We start from the raw sequence: 20,368 nt of genomic DNA, 5'->3' as shown, positions 1-20,368 counted from the left end.
GTGTGATACCTCCCCAGATTTAGCTAGCTGGCAAAGGTGGCTCTCCCAGGATATCAACTATTCCATCATAGCCGAAATGATTCAATTGGAATAGTTTCAGCAGAAAGTGAACCTTCCGTTGTCTGTGGATTTTACAGGTAATGAATCACTTCCCTATCCTTCATCCCTCACTCTCACCAGTTCACAATATAGTCCTCCTGTTCACCCTGGCTCCCTGCTCCCCACAGGAATTTTTTTTTTTAAATTTTATCATGACCACCGCTGCTGGCCCTCATGGAAGCACCTTTAGGCTGCTGTTGCTTCCATCACTCCATCATTATCACACTGTTGCCATCTCTTCACTGATCCCCTTCCCCTGGGTTGCTGTCCCTGAGTCCTGCAATGGCTTTAGCCAGAGGGACTGGATTCTAATCCTAGCTCTGCCACTTGCTTGCTGTAAATCCTTGGGCAAGTCAACTCATTTCTCTATTCCTCAGTTTCCTCATCTGTAAAGTAGGGATTCACTATCTGTTCTCCCTCCTATGAGTCATCCTCCTATGGGACGGACCCTGTGCCTGACCTGATTATCTTGTATCTACCCCAGCGCTTAGTACAGTGCTTGGCACATATTGTTAAACAAATACTGTTACTACTATTACCACAATTATTCTCATTACTAAAGATAGGAACAGACTCAGGTGGGGTAGGATTGGGTGGAGAGGAGGTAGGCAGAAGCAGTGGTGGAAGCTTGGGTGGAGTCCACTACTACTCTGCTATCTTGCCCTGGATCAGTCCCTACAATTTTAAACATAACAAAAAAATCTGCTTTAGGTAATGGCTCTTGGAACCTAAATGTTTTAGACCCAACATTATTTTATGTGAAGGCAGAAAACCCTTCCAAATATTTTAATGTCATGGTAATTATTCAAAATAAAAGTTAAGGAATAGTGCTTAGTGTGCATTTTTCAGGGCAAAAAGTTCTTAATGAAGACTCTTCAGGTTCCTGAAAAATCATAAACCATGCACATTTTTTAGGAGACTGTGCAACAAATAGTATTCCTTGTAGTTTTTGGATAAAGGGAATGATATGTCTAGCTTCTCAACTTTGCTCCAATAGTTCTAAACTACAAAATTTAACTAATGGGCTATGGAAGTAAACAAAGTTTGCTCTAGCTTCTGAAGCCTTAATGTTTGCTGGCAAGCTTGTATGGACACCCGAAACATTGTTAGCAACAGCAAAACACTACTCTTTCAAGTTAGTTATCAGTAAATGTAGCCTGATGAACCTATCCTTTACAAAATACAACTGTTTCTGTATCTTTTTGGTGTGTTATAAAATTCCATGAAATGTTTTTCACTACATCCCTGCCATTGGTCTTTTATGAGCCCGTTGTTGGGTAGGGACCGTCTCTATATGTCACCAACTTGTACTTCCCAAGCGCTTAGTACATTGCTCTGCACACAGTAAGTGCTCAGTAAATACAATTGAATGAATGAATGAATGTATAGTGATATTTATTCTTAGAAACATCATTAGTTTCACCCACTAATGGAGTAACATACACAAGACTGTGAGCACCTTTTAGACTGTGAGCCCAGTGTTGGGTAGGGACTGTCTCTATATGTTGCCAATTTGTACTTCCCAAGCGCTTAGTACAGTGCTCTGCACACAGTAAGCGCTCAATAAATACGATTGATGATTGTCATTAATTTTTCTTATGATAGAACAATTTGATGAAAACATGTCAATTATTTCACTAGCAGTGGCCATTTATATTGTAGGTGCCTTGATCTCTCACCCTCTCTCCAATCTTGCATCTTCTCCTGCCTTCAAGACATCTCTACTTGGATGTCCTCCCATCACCTCAAACTTAATATGTCTAGTACAGAGATCCATATCTTTCCACCCAAACCCATCCTCCCCCTGACTTTTCCATCACTGTAGAAGCAACCACTATCTTTCCTGTCTCACCAGCCCGTAACCTTGGTGTAATTATTGACTCCTCTCTATCATTCAACCCACATATTCAATCCATCACTAAATCCTGTTGGTCCCACCTTCACAGCATCACTAAAATCCTCCCTTCCCTCTCCATCTAAACTGCTACCACGTTAATACAATCACTCATCCTATCCTGCCTGGATTACTGCATCAACCTCCTTGCTGACCTCTCAGCCTCCTGGCTCTCCCCACTCCAGTCCATCCTCAAGAAAATCTTGTCAAAGCCTGTCACACCAAGTGAAAAAGAAGAAATTGGGAGAGAACACCTAAGAAAGCCCTGGAGTCTCCCAAATAGCCTCAAGACCACAGCTCTTCCCACAGTGAGTAGGCAACCGTGATGATATGCGCTAATGAAGATGGCTTTCATTCCACCCAGCAGTATACTGGTTGGAGAATGTGGATTTGACTTTAGTGATCTTTCATTTGGCCAGTTCTTCTGGATCCAATTTTTTTTATGTGATCTAGCCCTCATTTTATTTTACCCCAGTTCTCTCCCCTGAAAGAAAAGGGAAAGGCTACAAAAAGTTATACTATGTTTCAGCTCTTTTAAAATCAGTATTTTGGGAGGGAGGAGAGACTTGGTTCCTAATGAAATGATTGGAAAAAACACTTTTTGGTTTAATCACTATAATTATTATTCTGTGCCAAACATGGGGGTAGATCCAAGATAGTCAGATTCAGTATAGTTCCTGTCCCACCCAAGATTTACAATCTAAGAGATAGGAGCACATTTTACAGATGTGGAAACTGAAGCTTGGAGAAGTTAACAGAGCTAGGATTAGAACCAGGTCTTCTGCTCTTTCCTCAAGGTCATGCTATCTCTCATACTACATTGCTCCTTTTCTCCCAGAATGCATTGCTCCTTTTCTCCCCAACTGTTCGAACTCACATAGATGAACCAGTAAAAAGACTGTGACTAGTCTAACATTTGGCCAATGGAATCTGCTGCCCATTATGTAGAAATTTAGCCATAGAAGAAACTATCCCTAGAAGCTCCATAGACTGCTTCCAATGTAGCATAAGAATGTCTAGAGCTGGAGGATTTAGACCATTTTCCACATGGCACTTTCTGCTCCCTTGAGTCATAAGACAGAATTCTGAGAAGCAGTAATTGGATAAACATTCTAAATTAATAGTAACAGAATAACTGCCAGAGATAAAGGAAATATCAGTGCCCCAGAGCAAAAATGTAAGGTTGGATGAGAATGATTGATTGTGTTAGGCCTGAAGAGCCTGGATTCTAATCCCGGCTCTGCCACTTTTCATTCATTCATTCATTCATTCAATCGTATTTATTGAGCGCTTACTGTGTGCAGAGCACTGTACCAAGCACTTGGGAAGTACAACTCGGCAACATATAGAAACGGTCCCTACCCAACAATGGGCTCATAGTCTAGAAGGGAGAGACAGACAACAAAACAAAACACGTGGACAGGTGTCAAGTCATCAGAATAAATAGAAGTAAAGCCAGATGCACATCATTAACAAAATAAATAGAATAGTAAATATGTACAAGTGAAATAGAGTAATAAATCTGTACAAACATATATAAAGGTGCTATGGGGAGGGGAAGGAGGTAGGGCCGGGGGGATGGTGAGGGGGAGAGGACTGCTGTGTAAACTTGGGCAAGTCACTTCACTTTTCTGTGCCTCAGTATCCTCATCTGTAAAATGTGGAACAAGACTCTGAGCCCCACATGGGACAGGGACTGTGTCCAACCTAATAGCTTGTATCTACCCCAGAACCTATTACAGGACCTGGCACATAGTAAGTGCTTAACAAATACCACTGGGAAAAAATGTGATATATGGGAGACTACAAAAGGAAGAGATATGGGGGAAGAATGAGAGGTCAGACCTGGAGGAGTAGAAAGGAAAAAAAATAGAAATGCATTTTTTTTGTAGTTTTAAGAGTAAAATGTTACCTATTAGATAAGCAAATTGTTTTCCTTCATACTTTTGATCAGTCTGGAATTGTGCATACACAGTGTAAAGACATTTTTAAAAGATACCAAATGCTCCTGCATCCTATACCGGATGAGAGCAAATTAGTTTTTCCTCCCAGAAAAGGAGTAAGCCTAAAAAGGTACATAATCTGAAATCTTGAGAGATGGCTAGGTTTAAGATTTTGATTTGTGGAATATTCTATTGTCAGGGGATAGTGTGATAGGGGATAGAAATGCCACTTTAAGCAGTGATGCAGATAGAAGCTGCACCTACATGGTCCCAGGGAAGTGGAGGAGTGAGTGATTATCCATTTAACTTGCTTCATATAGGCCAGGACAAAAATGACCACAAGGACAGCTAATATCCTGAGGAGTCCTTGTTGCTCCAAGGCAGTTCACTCCATGGAAGACTGGGAGTTTTCATAGCTGCTGTGAACAGTAGATCTGAAAGTATCTGGATTTCTGTGTTTGGGGATTGGATCATTGTCTTGAGAAACTGGAGTGAAGTTGGAGTGAAATTAACCTGCAGTTCTGGGAATAGAGCAGGCATATTGGAAGAGTGTACCATTTTCCCCTGGGCTGTACAGAGCCAGTCAGTGGGTGGACCCTATTGAAGGCATGTGGCATTGGGCACCTCTCCTCTATAATGGAACTTTGTCCATTCCCACATATCCCACCCAGAGCAGTTTAGGTCTTTAGGAGAGGAAGGAAGCATTTTTTAAATGATGGTATTTAAGTGCTTACTATGTGTCAAACTGTACTAACTGCTGGTGTAGATACAAGTTGATTAGGTTGGACACAATTTCACATGGGCTCACAGTCTTAATATCCCCCTTTGGGTATACATCTTTGGAAAATGCTTCTTGGACAAACAATTGTTTTTGTTAATTTTTAAACAAATTGCCACCATGTTTCAGATTTTTGACGTTTAATTTCAGAAAGGTAATGCTCTAAAACTATTACTGCCACATTAACTGTTTGCAATACTACTAATTAATGATATGCTAGTTGCTCTAATTGAAATAGCAGTATACAAACTTCTCTGTTAAAATTTCCAAAAAAAAAATTGCCCCAAGTAGAAACTCTTGAAAGAATCAATATTTTACATCTGTTCATTGTAGCTGTGTCTACATGCACAAAATATAGGGTTGAGGCAATTGTGTGGTAAATTCTAGGTAACTTGGGCCAGAAAAATTACTGTTAAGAAAAAAGAGGTTTTTAAATCTGAATTATCCACTTGGCTGTCAACACTGATCAAATCACCAGATAATAGCTCAGTCCTTTACTTCATTCTGCCAATGCTACTTAATTGATAGCAGTTAGCATGCAACAGCAATATTTAATTAAAGGAAGCCAAATTACCGTTCACTTACATAGAGAATAATATAAAATTGCAAACACAGCTGTATAAAAATGAGGAAATCAAGAGCTCTTCAAATTGTATTACAGTTACATGAATATGATAGAGACTAAACAAGAAAACCTGAAAAAGACAGTTAGCAGCAGCTGTGTTATTGAATGCCCCCACAGAGTTTGAATAATTCATGGTTTAAATTAAATACCTCACTGTATTAACACAGTGCAGATAAACTGTTTACCAATGTTGTTTTAGATTGAAAATATGAGGAGCTTCTCTTAGAAGACTAATTTTGAAGAAACAATCACAGCTGAGACTAGTTAGTTTATCTTTCCAATACACCAGGTAAAAGTTGAAATGCAAAGGCAGCACAATGACATTTAAAAGTATTCAATTTGGTCCATCAGTAGTATTATGGATTTTGACTTTAAATTCAAAATACACTAGACATGTTTGTTTTCATTTGTTTTACCAGAAAGATAAACGTAGTTTAGTCTTTTAAAAGGATCAGCTGGAGCTATTTATTTTCCAGACTGAGTTTGCACTGTGGCAAGGAATTGATACTGGTTAAAAACTGAACCGTTTGTTAGCAAATGGTCTTAAGGCCATGTGTTAATGCTGTAAGGAATTAATGGGAATTCCCCGGCTGTTATCTAGATGTAAACTGGGTCAACATTGGCTGGCAAAATCACTTAGGGAGGGTGGTATGGAGCAGAGAAAGCATAACATCTTGTCGATTTATTTCTGTGTCCTTTAAAGGCAGTTTACAGGATGTTCACTGAATCTGTCCACTTAGAGCGAGGTGGAATGAGACTATTAACTTATTTCACGTAGACTGCAAAACCAGCTTTCATATAGGTGGCAATAGCTTTCGGTCATTGCTGGGCCACTTTTGATCTGGCAAGCTAGAGGTGAAAGGTTCCAGAATTTATTACCCATTCCCTTAGTTACCCAGTCCATCTTTCCATGTAACTTTGAAATCACTATAAATCCTTCCTAATCTTTTTCTGGTAAATTGCTGGAAAATGCAGGGATACTTTACTTTGGCCAAACTCCAGATTCATTTATATTCCAGACAAAGCAGGGCTGGACTTGGTCATGTTGGTTTTGAGGACAGAAAAGAGAGGAAGTTGTGAAATAGACTTCATGTGTAGAAAACAAGAGGGCAGGCAGGGGTGAGTTGGGAGAATATCTCTAACTCAAACTCTAACACTAAGGTTGCCTATATTTGCTTTGAAAACATAGCTTTCAAGAAATCTTCATTTTCAACTTTCAAAAAGTTGTGACTAATGTTTTGAATTGCACCAAGTGACATTCACTTATATTTCAGTCTGCATGAAGTGCTTTTCCTTAAGGTTGAATTGAGCAAAGAGAGAATGCTGAGGAACAAAAAGTTAAAGAAGGATGCAATGATGTCACTAAGAAAAGGCAGCTGAGTGGATATATCTATATATATACATATATATGTACAGGAGATTATTTATATTTTTAAGGCAAAAAAGGTCAATTTAGGAGTTATCATTTTAGCAGGAGACACAATGGTGTTTAGCTAAAAAAAAAATTCTAACACCTTCCAGACTGGATAACTTTGAAAGCAGCTCTTGAATATGTTCACTGATAGGAAATTGATGTTTATGCTTGGCTCAGAAAATCAATCCTCCATCTATACAAAAGACAGGGAAGGCTACTGAACGAAGCAGGGGACTATATTTGAGTTATAACCCTGCCACTCAGTTGCAGGATGGTTTTGCCCAAGTCAGAATCAATCAATCAATCGTATTTATTGAGCGCTTACTGTGTGCAGAGCACTCTACTAAGCGCTTGGAAAGTACAAGTTGGCAACATATAGAGATGGTCCCTACCCAACAGTGGGCTCAAAGTCTAGAAGGGGGAGACAGAGAACAAAACCAAACATATTAACAAAATAAAATAGAATAGATATGTACAAGTAAAATAAATAGAGTAATAAATATGTACAATCATATATACATATATACAGGTGCTGTGGGGAAGGAGGCAAGATGGGGGGATGGAGAGGGGAACAAGGGGGAGAGGAAGGAGGGGGCTCAGTCTGGGAAGGTCTCCTGGAGGAGGTGAGCTCTCAGTAGGGCCTTGAAGGGAGGAAGAGAGCTAGCTTGGTGGATGGGCAGAGGGAGGGCATTCCAGGCCAGGGGGATGGCATGGGCCGGGGTTTGACGGCGGGACAGGCGAGAATGAGGCACGGTGAGGAGATTAGCGGCAGAGGAGCGGAGGGTGCGGGCTGGGCTGTAGAAGGAGAGAAGGGAGGTGAGGTAGGAGGGGGCGAGGTGATGGACAGCCTTGAAGCCGAGGGTGAGGAGTTTCTGCCTGATGCGCAGATTGATTGGTAGCCACTGGAGATTTTTGAGGAGGGGGGTAACATGCCCAGAGTGTTTCTGGACAAAGACAATCCGGGCAGTTGAGGAGGGGGGTAACATGCCCAGAGCGTTTCTGGACAAAGACAATCCGGGCAGCGGCATGAAGTATGGATTGAAGTGGGGAGAGACAAGAGGATGGGAGATCGGAGAGGAGGCTGATACAGTGGTCCAGACGGGATAGGATGAGAGCTTGAATGAGCAGGGTAGCGGTTTGGATGGAGAGGAAAGGGCGGATCTTGGCAGTGTTGTGGAGCTGAGACCAGCAGGTTTTGGTGACGGCTTGGATGTGAGGGGTGAACAAGAGAGCGGAGTCGAGCATGACACCAAGGTTGCAGGCCTGTGAGACGGGAAGGATGGTAGTGCCGTCAATAGTGATGGGAAAATCAGGGAGAGGGCAGGGTTTGGGAGGGAAGACAAGGAGTTCAGTCTTGGACATGTTGAGTTTTAGGTGGCGGGCAGACATCCAGATGGAGATGTCCTGAAGGCAGGAGGAGATGCGAGCCTGGAGGGAGAGGGAGAGAGCAGGGGCAGAGATGTAGATTTGGGTGTCATCAGCGTAGAGATGATAGTTGAAGCTGTGGGAGCGAATGAGGTCACCAAGCGAGTGAGTGTAGATCGAGAACAGAAGGGGACCAAGAACTGAACCTTGAGGAACCCCCACAGTAAGGGGATGGGAGGGGGAGGAGGAGCCTGCAAAAGAGAACCACTCTGTGCTTCAATTCTGTCATGTGGAAATGACTGAAATAATTCTTGTTACTTCCCTTCTCTTTGGAATATTATGAAAATGAATGAGGTCATGTTTATATAGTTTTTTGAACTTCTCAGAAGTTTTATCTTTTGTGAATCGAAAGTGAAGTTACCACTGGAAGCTGTAAGGGATTAGGCAATGCCTTTAGGATAGTGCAAGCCTGGACACAGCATGACATGGTGTCAGAAGAAACAGTTGTGTGCCTGTTTGTGGTGTCAGTCACGGAGTACCACAATGCAAATTTTCCTTAATGCAGAGCTCTGCAAGGATGTAACTCCCATGTTCCTGAACTGGGTGTGTTACTTTTAAAACAAAAAATGTGGCAAAACAATCTTTTCCTGGATTCAATGAATATTAATATTGGATTGAATCTTAATAATGATCAAATAGTTCTTCCAATATACAATATAACAATATATAATATAGTATAATATAACAGAGGTGGTAGACATGATACCTGCCCACAACAAGCTTGCAGTCTAAGGGATGAGTTTACATCTTCTACAGGTGGCCACACATTTTCCCCCAATCAGAATTAAAGAAATTGACAAGTGAGCAATATTTCTGCTACTCAGCCAAACTAGTGGGTTAATTTGCAGTCTAGAATGGAGCCACGGTGATTCATCACCCAAGGACAAACTGTTTTCCATCTTCTCCATCTGCATTCCATTGAGAAGCAGCATAGCCTAGCAGAAAGAACACAGGCCTGAGAGTCAGAGGACCTGGGTTCTAATCCCAGCTCTGCCTATTGCCTGCTGTGTGACCTTAGGCAAATCACTTAACTGCTCTGTGCCTCAGTTTCCTCAACCATAAAATGGGGATGAAATACCTGTTCTCCCTCCTACTTCAACCATGAGCCCTGTGTGGAATGAGGACTGTGTTCAACCAGATTAACTTGTACCTACCCTAGCACTTAGAACAGTGCTTGAGTAAGTAAGCACAGGTATTTACCTTAATTAATTAGTTAATTAATTTCTGGGAGAGGAAATTGTGTGGCTTTCTGCAATGCTTTTATGGAAAGTTACAATGGCTTCTCAGGGATTTTTCCCTATGGTTATTCTCTGAGATAGTGGTTTTGTGGTAAATTTTAACTTTACCGAAATTAAAAAAAAAATAGAGTTCTGGTCCCTCCTCAGCCTCCTAAGTTTACTTTCACCCAGGAATAACAGTGTGGGTCGCTGCCTTGTGGGTAATGAATTGGCTGGGAGCCTCTTGAAGTAACTCCTTTCTGGTCAAATAATTACCCCAAAATGTTCCACGAAGATGAACTAAATATCTACATTTACATTAATCTCATCCAAATTCACTCTAGTTTTATGTATCTTCAATTGCTTTCTTAAAAGGAATTGTTTAAACAAGGATGGCTTCAGCTACAAAATTAAAAATCAGCATGGTGATTGAATTCACTGACTAAGGAATCACTAATGGATATTTTACAGGCTAAAAAAAAGCAGTTACTTTTAATTAGAGGATGAGTCAGTCCTTTATAAATTCACAATCCTTTTTCTCTCCAAAAAACCACATTAGTTTACTTTGAATTTTTGAATTTTTCATATTTGTGGCTCGCTTTCAAAGTTCACATGATAATTAATGACATATTGCTCATTTTCTGCTTCCTCTTTATTCAATTTAGTGGAAGGGAAAAAAATCCCAGCTTTTCCTGGGTTTTACTAGTTAGAGCAATTTCTCTAAAAATCAAATATCGTTGCAGAACAGTTTGGACATCCTGCAAATAGTTACGCACCCATCCACATCAAGTAAAAAAAAAAATTCACTCAATAAAATGCTACTACTACTACTACTGTCAAGTGAATGATAAATACAATTTCATTAATTTTTCTATCACTGTCCCCCCAATGAATGGGGGGAGACAGATTAGTATAATAGAGCATTTTTGTGGACTGGTAAATTTCAGAATTTGACAAAGTTTAGCACTACCTGGAGGACGATATTTGGTCATTGTAGAAATGGAACTCAATTGTTTATTCCAATGGGAATCTTCACATTAGCGTGGCTGGCTACACACTGAACTTTGTCAAGTTTAGTTCTTTATTGAATTGAGTTTGGAACACAAAAAAACAAAGTTCTTAAAACTCAATTCTCCTATTCACTCAAGTCCTCAACTGGTGGTTTCTTATTTATTCTGGCTGATTTGGTGTCCAGTTTCTTTCCGCAGTAGTGACTGAAGTGTAATATGGTAATGTAATACTGCGATATAGTACAGTACTCAAAAGTCCAGATGTCTGCTCCAAGTCAGACAAGTTAATCTTGAGCCATTCTCCTCAAATAGTTGTCTTTATTATAGCAATATGCTGTTCATTAAATAATACTAATACAAACAACTGATATATTTTAATGACAAAAATCATTTCATGTGTCAGATTGGAAGTTACACAGAAAACTTGATTTAGACTATCTGCATTTGACCACTTGGTTATATATTTTACTGTGGTTTGGGTCATAAATTCTATTCATTTCCAATAGCTGGCTAAAAAATCATTTGGATTTAATCCTGCTGGCCTCATACTGCATATTTGGCAGGCTATAACTTCCTGACTGTAGAGATGATATTTTGCAGCAATAAGCAAAGAGCATTGAGTAGGAAAAAAATATTTTATTCAGACTTTGTCTAGGTAATCTGGAATAATCATTGTGAATACATTCCATATATCACATGAATGAGGGCTACAAAAGTAAAAATATTTTTTAGCTCTTGCTTTGGGCAATTGACATAGGAAGACAATAGACAGTATTAAAAGAAGAGCAGAAAAGAAATCCCTGCCCTCAAGAATCTTACAGTCTAATGTGAGGAGACAATATGAAACACAAATATATACTGTGTATGTGTGTGCACATTTCTATGAATATAAATTTATAGTACTAGGCGTGGCTATGGTAGATTTTACCAGTGTTGCAGCAAAGCATTCATGAAAGAGTTGTGGTTTGACTAGCGCTTTGAATGAGGGTTTGACGAAGTTGAATTGGGGTGGGCATTTCATGTGGGAGAAATGGAATGAGCAATATCTTAGGAGAGTGGGGACTAGAGTGTGTTGAGTATGAAGAGTGAAAAGGAGATTAGCTTGGACAGCAGAGGGCATGAACAAGGGGGGTTGAATGAGACAAAATCAGCCAACTATGGGGAGTTAACTCGTGGCAAGTCAATGGTCAATAATTTAATCAATCAATCAATGGCATTTATTGAATGCTTACTATTCATTCATTCTTTCAATTGTATTTATTGAGCACTTACTCTGTGCAGAGCATTGTACTAAGTGCTTAGGAAGTACATGCGCAGAGCAACATACTGAACCCTTGGGAGAGTACAATACAAGAAGGTTAGCAAGCTTACATAAAATAAATCAGATATTTGGCATCACTGAAAGCTTTTGCATAAGGGAGTGATGAGACACAGCATAGCCTAGTGGAAAGAGCACAGGCCTGGGAGTCAGAAGACCTGGATTCTAATCCCGGCTCCACCACATGTCTGTTGTGAGACCTTGGGGAAAGTTACCACTTCTCTGTGCCTCATCTGTAAAGTGGGGATTAAGACTGTGAGCCCCATATTGGGACATGGACTGTGTCCAGTCTGATTGATTAGCTAGTATCTACCCAGGTGCTTGGCACAATGCCTGGCACATAGTAAGTGCTTAACAAATGCCATTAAAAATATCTAACCAGGGCTTTAGAAAGATGATTCTGTCTGCTTCATGAAGAATGGATTGGAGAGGTGGTGTCATAAAGGAACATGTAGATCTGTGAAACACTGTGAAGTCCCTGGTTCCTGGTGACACATGAGATTTGAGAGGCAAATGAAATGAAGGGATCAAAGATCACTACCAGTTTGTGAATGGGAGAATGGGAGAGGATAAAATAATATAAGGTTAGGAAGAAAGCAGGGCTTTATGAAGGAAGATATGTAGTTCAGTTTTAAACATAATGAGTTTTGTTGTCAGAACATCCAAGGGTAGATACCTCAGAGCTAGGAGAAAATATGAGTTAGAAGAGCAGGTGAGAGACGAAGACTGGCCTAGGTTAATTTAAGAGTCATCAGTCAATGAATCAATCATATTTACTGAGCAGTTACTGTGTGCAGAGCACTGTACTAAGTGCTTGGGAAACTACAATATAATAGACACATTCCCTGGCCCCCACATAGTGGGGATAGTTGAAGCCATGTGGAACAATGAGCTCTCCAAGATAATTAGTATAAAGGAAGAATGTAAAGTACCTATGGCTAAACCTTGAAGTATGCCTATAAAAATTGCCGAGGAAAAGAAAAAAACCTCAGGAAACAGAAAAGTAGGTAAATAACCAAGATATTACTGTGTCCTTGAAACCAAGGCCAGAAAAAGTTTCCAGGGGATGACTGAGGCAAACAGTCTCAAAAGACACAGGGAATAAGATGGAGAAGAGGTCCCAAGATTTGTTCAAAAGAAAGTAGAGATCTTAGTCAACCAAAGATCAGAGTAATTTCTCATTATTATGAGTATATAATCCTGATAAAGATCTTTTCAAGATACTTAATTGCCTGGTTTATAATGGGCATTGAATATTTTGTACTAAAATTTGCCTCAAGATGATGTGCAATTTCCAAGATAACAGTGTTTTTTGTTCACTCAAGAGCATAATTATCTACAACCACATAAAGCACATAGGTGCAGCTTACAATCATTAGGGAATCTGTGGTAGAGGCAAAACTTAATGCCAAGTAGAATAGGGATAATACATAATAAACCCTGTATAAGATGTTTCAAACCCTGAATCATTTCTGAATCTGGTATTTTTCCTAGAGGTGTCAAAAATTATTAAAGGGACTTTAAAGGCTAATGATAAGCAGAGTACCACAGTAGGTAATTTTGCACTAGATGATCAACCCCTCCAGGAGCATGGTTATGGGAATAAGTCATTTTTCATTCGTTGAAGGCAATTATGAATATGGCCTGTTTAATGGAAAGGTTGGGGGATCCTGGGAGGTCAACTGGGGCAACCCAAGTACCACAAAGAAGGTCAGGACTGTGGGAAAGAAGGGGTAATGGAAACTACAGTTATAGTTACTGCTTTGAAGAATGTCCCTACATCTGCAACTTTCTAACTTGGGCAGTGAAGCACACATAGAGGTCTTTTTCATGATACCTATTCAAGCATTTCCACTGGGCCAACAGAAAGACTTGCCCAGTTGTTGGTCTGGGGGAAAGAGTATGAGCTGGGAATCAGGGCAACTGGGTTCTAGCCACAGCTCAATAAATAGGAGAATAAGGCTGTGCCATCAGCTTGACAGTTTCTACCCAAAGAACTGTATAGGATGTTCCATAAGGTCTACAGACCCAGTGGACATCCTGAAAAATAACTGTCTAACATGGGTGGTGAACTTTACAGGCCACCACCTGCTGGTCATGGTAATATAATAATAATAATTAATAATAATTGTGGCATTTGTTAAGTGCTTACTATGTGCCAGGCACTGTACTAAGCACTGGGGTGGATACAAGCAAATCAGGTTGGACACAGTCCCTGTCCCATGTGGGGCTCACAGACTCAATCCCCATTTTACAGATGAGGTAACTGAGGCTTAGAGAAGTGAAGTGACTTGCACAAGGTCACACAGTAGACGAGTGGCAGAGTTGGGATTAGAACATATGACCTTCTGAGTCCCAGGCCCATGCTCTGCCCATTACGCCCTGCTGCCACAGCACAGCATTGGCACTATGCTTTGGTCACTTAGGTCATAACCAGCCGAAGGCTGATGTGGCCATAAATGGGTCCTGCACATAAAAAACTCTTGCATGCATTTTGCAACTGGCTGCATACCTTTCCGCCTACTTATCCATTGCACTCTTTGCCCCATTGGGAACATGAAGGCAAAAACCAGACAGTGTGAGTCGTGTCACTATAATCAATTCCTTCAGGCTGGACTAAGGCTAGTCTATTGCTCTCTACGGGAGACTCTATCATCTTCATTATCATCATTACCACTGAGGTATTTATCTTTGAATTCTTCTTCATGGTAGGTTTTCTTTCCAGGGCTCATTAGGCTATCACCCAAATACCCATTCATTGTTGTATTGTGAAAAGAAAATCATATAGCAAAGCCACTGAGGGAAACCTGCCAAGAACTTCGTTTACTAAATGAAAATGCCAAAAATATGGAGAGAATCAACTGGAGACTGTGTCCTCTCCCAAGTTTGTTTTACAATGTACATCTTCCAAAAAAAATACCTTCTGTTTAAACAATTTTAAAGCTAATATTTCTTCCTAGCATGTGTGTTAATGCATACTGTTGTGGCTCATGGAATATGTGCACCACATTTTAATTAGAATAACATGTGGAATTGGAACATTTCTACTATAATATATGGGTCTAATGAGTCAAGGACAAACTTCTCCAATGTTTAAAACATTTTACTTTGGGGCCATCTGTCTCAAGATTCTCCAGCAAAATCAGATCACTACCAACCCACAGGCCTGGCTAATTTACCAGGTGACAGGCTATCGGGATGAGGTTCAGGGCAGGGCAGAGGTGGCACTGCTGCTACCAACCCCTCTTCTGGAACAATGAAAAATGCAGTTTCCCTAACAAGTCAGTGTCCTCTGGAGATGCTCAAAAATTATGCTCAGTGTAACAAATCATTCCAGATCTGCCCACTTGACAGAAGAATCAATCAAAAAATGCTTAAAATTTGATATTTTTAAATTTTTGAATTCATGTGTGTGAATTTATCAGTTTCACATCTTCAAAACTCTGTTCTCCCCTCCCTGCTTGGGTGTATCTCATTGTGATCTTCCATTCAGCATCTCTGCAAGTCAGGTATCATCCACCTTCCCCAAATGGATTGTGAAGACTTTTGAGTTGGCATCAATCCAGCAATCTAAGTAGACCCAGAACAGCATAGTTACCGTCCTCTACTCTACCAACTCCACTACTGAAGGCTCCAGCAGTCTCCAACATGCAGAGAGCAGGCGACTCGTATGAGATCAGCACAGCAAACAAAACAGCCCGGCATTCACTATGGGAGGGGTTGCTTTCTTTGATCAATAGCTGAGTGAAGATCAAGAGGCAGACTTGAAAATAGTGACAGGCTCGGCAAGGGCTTTATGGGACTCTGGCTATGCTCAGAGCATCCAAAATCTCCACTGCTGTTTGAAAAGAAGCAACATATGAATACAGGGCAACCTCAAAAATGGGTTACAAAGCATTCCAAGCTCGGAAGGAACTTAGATGCATGAAAACTGGGGCACTGATGGGTGTGACCATACTCCTCTATTGTCTTGTCTGAATTAGTCCATATGTTCCCTGCTTATATACCCACAAAATATTACCCTGTGGTAAGAATGAAATGTATTCAAACCCAAGAAACCTTGCTCAGCCAAAGACTGTAGGCAATGGGCACACCATGGAGAAAAGCCCAGTTATTTTAGGCTCTGCCATAATTGACAGCTTCCCACATGAGTACTACTCCAGCCCTCATGCTTACGTTCAATCTTGCACCCAAGAAAATGAGGGAAAACACAAGCTAGAACTAGGGGACTACTTTTCAAATCCCAAACTCTGGCAGTAAAATGAGAAGCAATTGTAAACTAATGTCAAATATCTTTAAAGGAAGACTCCTTAAATCCCCTATGACACAAGAAACTAAGTTTATCAAAGCCTCTTCACTTTATTACACCTAATCCTTGGATTAAAGATCCCTAGATAGTACAATAGACAGAGCTGTTGATAGCTATTGAGTCTTTGATACCCAGATGATAGCATGATTATTTAAAGAGTTACATTGAGAGCCTTTTCTTAAAAAAACCCCAAAATTATTAAAATTCCTTTACCGTTTTAAAAATTAAATGATATAAATTAACTGAAATTAAGCACTCAGATGACTTCACTAGTTCATTCCTCTCATTTGGGGGATATTTTGCTGCTGGGGCATATAGGTAGAGGAATGATAGGTAGAGAAATGATTGCCTTTAAATAGAAACACGACTAAGGCATAACTAACTAATGATAGAATCACAGTGAGACAACTCACTAGTCAGCATGGTCCGGGTTTGGGGCGGGGGTGGCACTTTAAAACTTGTAAAATAGCTTTGTAGAAGAAATATTTAATGAGATGGAGTACAATGCCAACATAGCATTAGGCTGAAGATCAAACTGAAAATCTATAGAACAATTGTACTGTTGGCCTCCCTTTATGGCAGTGACACCCGGATCTATCAGAGATGTCAGATCTACTTTCTAGAGCACATCCACCAACATCATCTATGTGCTAAAGATCCAGCAGCAAGTCATGACTATAAGCAACGAAGTCCTGAAACAGAAGCAGTTCAGCAGCATTGAAGCATGCTCATTGAATCACACCTTTCTTGGGTGAGACACAGTGAGGAGAATAGAATCCAGAAGGGAACCCAAAGAGCTGGTCTAGGTGATCCAATTGGGTCAGCACTGAGCAGATTTGTGGTTGAAAATCAACAGTCCATTTTATGCTGAAGCCAAGTTAAAAAAAATTATCATTTGTTGTGCTGATGCCTTTGCCATTTACAGCAACTGTCACTCCAAGGACAGCTCATCAAAGCCAGCTCAGCCAACTATTGCTTTTGCGTACCTATGAAATCTGCAGAATATTATATTTAGAATCTGATCCCTTTAGCATAAGGATGCAATGCCTGTGTTAAGTTTTTTACAAGGTTTGAATAGGGGGATTCAAGTTTTTGAAGACTCAGGGTAGGGTAAGGTTGGTCTTGTAGATCTTGTGGACATAATGAGACTGTTCAGAGACAATGAAGATTTCCCTGGATCCCACTGCTCCTGCCGATTATCACTCCATCTGTCTGCTCCCTGTACTATCCCAAATCCTTGAATGAATTGCATACATCTGCTGGCCATCACTCCCTTTCCACCAACTCTCTTGGTGATCCACTACAACTTGGTTTACAAGCCCTTCACTCTTTGAAGACTGTATTCTCCAAGGACATCCATCCCTTCTCTTAGCTAAATCTAGTGGGCTCTCTGTTGTTTTAATCTACCTTGATCTCTTGGCTGCCATTGACACCGTGAACAACTCCCTCCTCCTAGGAACACTTTCAGACTTCAGTTTCTCAGACAAAGTCCTCACCTAATTCTCTTGCTACCTCACTGAACCCTCCTCAATTTCAATCACTGACTCCTCTTCCACCTCTCAATTTCCTAACTGTGGGTGCCCCACAAGGCTATATTCTGCATCTCCTACTCTTTTCACTTTACATTTGTTCTCTTGGGGAGATTATCTGTTCCTATAATTAAGGTGGGGCAAAATAAGTGCTTGTATTAACATTATAGCCATTTGGACAAAGAGGAAAAGGCAGATTTTAGTGATGTTTTGAAGGTTGAACGGACAGGATTTTATGACAGACTGAATATGTAGGTTGAATGAGAGATGAAAGGATAACACCAGGTTATGGGCTTGTGATCCAGAAAGGATGGTGGCACCGTCTACAGTAATGGGAAAATCAGGGGCAGGACAGGGTTTGGGTGGGAAGATAAGGAGTTCTGTTTTGAACATGATAAGTTTGAGCTATTGGTGGAACATCCAAGTAGAAATGTCTTGAAGTCAAGAGGAAATGCAAGAATGCAGAGAGGGAGAGAGATCAGGGCTGGAGGTGTGGATTTGGGAATCATCCCCATAGATGTGGTAGTTGAAGCCATTGTAGTCTCAGAAGTTTGTAGTGCAGTAAGTGCTCAATAAATACCATTGATTGATTGATTTAGCCCCAACCTCTCACCTAATTTAAAATTCCACATTTACTCCTGCCTTCAGGCCATATCCTCTTTGATGTCTGGCCGACACCTCAGATTCAACATATCCCAAACTGAATTTATTTTCTTCCCTCAAAAACTACTCCTCTTGCTATGTTCTTCTCTGTTGATCTTCCCTGTCCCAGAAGTCCACAACCATGGCCTTATCTTTGACCCCTCGCTGTCTTTCAGCTTACCATCCAGTCAACTGCTAAATCTTTCCAATTCTTCCTTCCTGGCATTGTCTGCATCTGTCTCTTCCTTCCCATTCAAACACTGTTTGTGCTGGTCCAAGCTCTGGTCATATCATGGTTAGAGTACTCTTTCAGCCTCCTTGTTGGTCTCACTGCTTCCATCCTCCCCACCTTAATATTATTGGCTCTCTTCACCCACTAGTCCCTCCTTCACACTCATCGCTACTCCCAAGTTCACCTTCTAACTGTGACTTGCTCTTAACTCTCCCACCTCTGACCCCTGTTTGCCCTGTCTGGAACTCCTTCCAAATCCACCAGACCACAGCTCTCCCCATCTTCAAATCTCTCCTAAAATCCCATTTACTCACAGAAGCCTTTCACCTGATTAGTTCACATAACCTCAGTTGTGTCAGACAAACATCCATCCTTGGTGCTTAAATACATGAATCCTATCCTCAGCATTTATTATTATTAATATAATAATAATAATAATAATAATGATAATTATGGTACTTGTTAAGCACTTACTATATGCCACACACTGTTCTAAGCACTGGGGTAGATATGAGTCAATGAGATTGGACATAGTCCCTGTCCCACATGGGGCTCACAGGCTAAATAGGAGGGAGTAGGATTTAATCCCCATTTTACAGATGAGGGTAACGGAGGTCACACAGCAGTCACATGGCAGAGCCTGGATTAGAACCCACGTCCTCTGACTCCCAGGCCTGTGCTCTTTCCAGTAAGGCCACACTGCTTCTCACTTATACAGTGCCAGTGCTTAGAACAGTGCTTTGCACATAGTAAGCGCTTAATAAATGTTATTATTATTATTATATAAATATGTATAATTTTAATTGAATTCTATATTTATCTGCACATAAAATCGTTTCTTCAGTTCCTTCATTCAGATATTTGAGTTACTCCTGCTTTGTTCTCTCTCCAGCTTGATACTGTTGTACTCTCCCAAGCACTTAGTACAGTGCCTTGCACTCAATAAGTGGTGGTTGGTAAATGCCATTGATTAGTTGCTCAATTCTCTAAAAAGCTAGGATATTGTTGATCCTCCTGAGGCACAAATCAGTATTTTACTTGTAGGTGAAAACTAATTTGATTCTGGTCTGCATTTTTATGGCCAATATCATTGAGAAAATCCAGGTTTTAGAATTGTTGTCTTTGATGGACAGACACCGCTGTTCTGTTTCCTTTGTCAGCTGGTCATATCAAGATATAAATATTTTTCATTTCTTGTAGGGATTTTATGGTGCTCAGGCCTCCATTGGGTGATTTGAAATTTCTGAAGATTCTGAATAGTTCTTGCCAGATCAATTCTGTTTTGTTTTTTTATCAGTTTAGATTAGAATTAGCTTTTTCCACTCCACACATCTCTTCACTTGAAAGAAGGTGAGGAAACTGCTTTCCTTTGGCCAGGGCAGAGATGTCAGTAACAGCAAGGTGGAGATCTGTTAGATTGTGGACTATTTTGGCAGAGGCCAGAGTAGGCATTTTAAGTGTTTATTGTTCCTGCACAAGCAATTTTTTCACTTTTGAGCATGTTGTCTTCTTTACAGTCATCTGGGCATGGTTGTCTTTTAGGAGGTTGATTAGTTTTTGTACCACCAACAGATGATTTTCTGTAAAAGAAGTTAGACCACCACTGTGTGACCTAGGGCAAGTAAGTTCACTTTTCTGTGCCTCAGTCCCACATCTGCAAAATGTGGATTAAGACCCATGTGGGACAGGGACTATACCTAACCCAATTTGCTCTTATTCACCGAGTGCTTAGTACACAGTGCCTGGCACATTGTAAGTGCTTAACAAATGCCACAATTATTACTATTATTATAAATGAACATTCATTGGCATCCATCATAGTCTCAAAAAGCACAACATTTAACACAACAGCAACACTGTTCATAGTGTATTTGAAAAAGCAAACTCTCTTAGGCTACAATTTTATTAAGGATGGCCAACAGGTCCTGCATTG

The 20,368-nt window shown here is 40.5% G+C and overlaps 1 long non-coding RNA gene across 1 annotated transcript in view; it reads left to right on the top strand.

Annotated features, from left to right (window-relative positions):
* Window positions 1-20,368, top strand: part of LOC119950060 — a 289,948-nt gene that overhangs the window by 56,622 nt on the left and 212,958 nt on the right. The window lies entirely within an intron of this gene.

Source organism: Tachyglossus aculeatus, chromosome X1, assembly GCF_015852505.1.
Source record: "Tachyglossus aculeatus isolate mTacAcu1 chromosome X1, mTacAcu1.pri, whole genome shotgun sequence".
NCBI classification, from domain to species: domain Eukaryota; kingdom Metazoa; phylum Chordata; class Mammalia; order Monotremata; family Tachyglossidae; genus Tachyglossus; species Tachyglossus aculeatus.
Note: the sequence above shows the minus strand (reverse complement) of the source record. Positions and strands in the feature narration are given on the sequence as shown.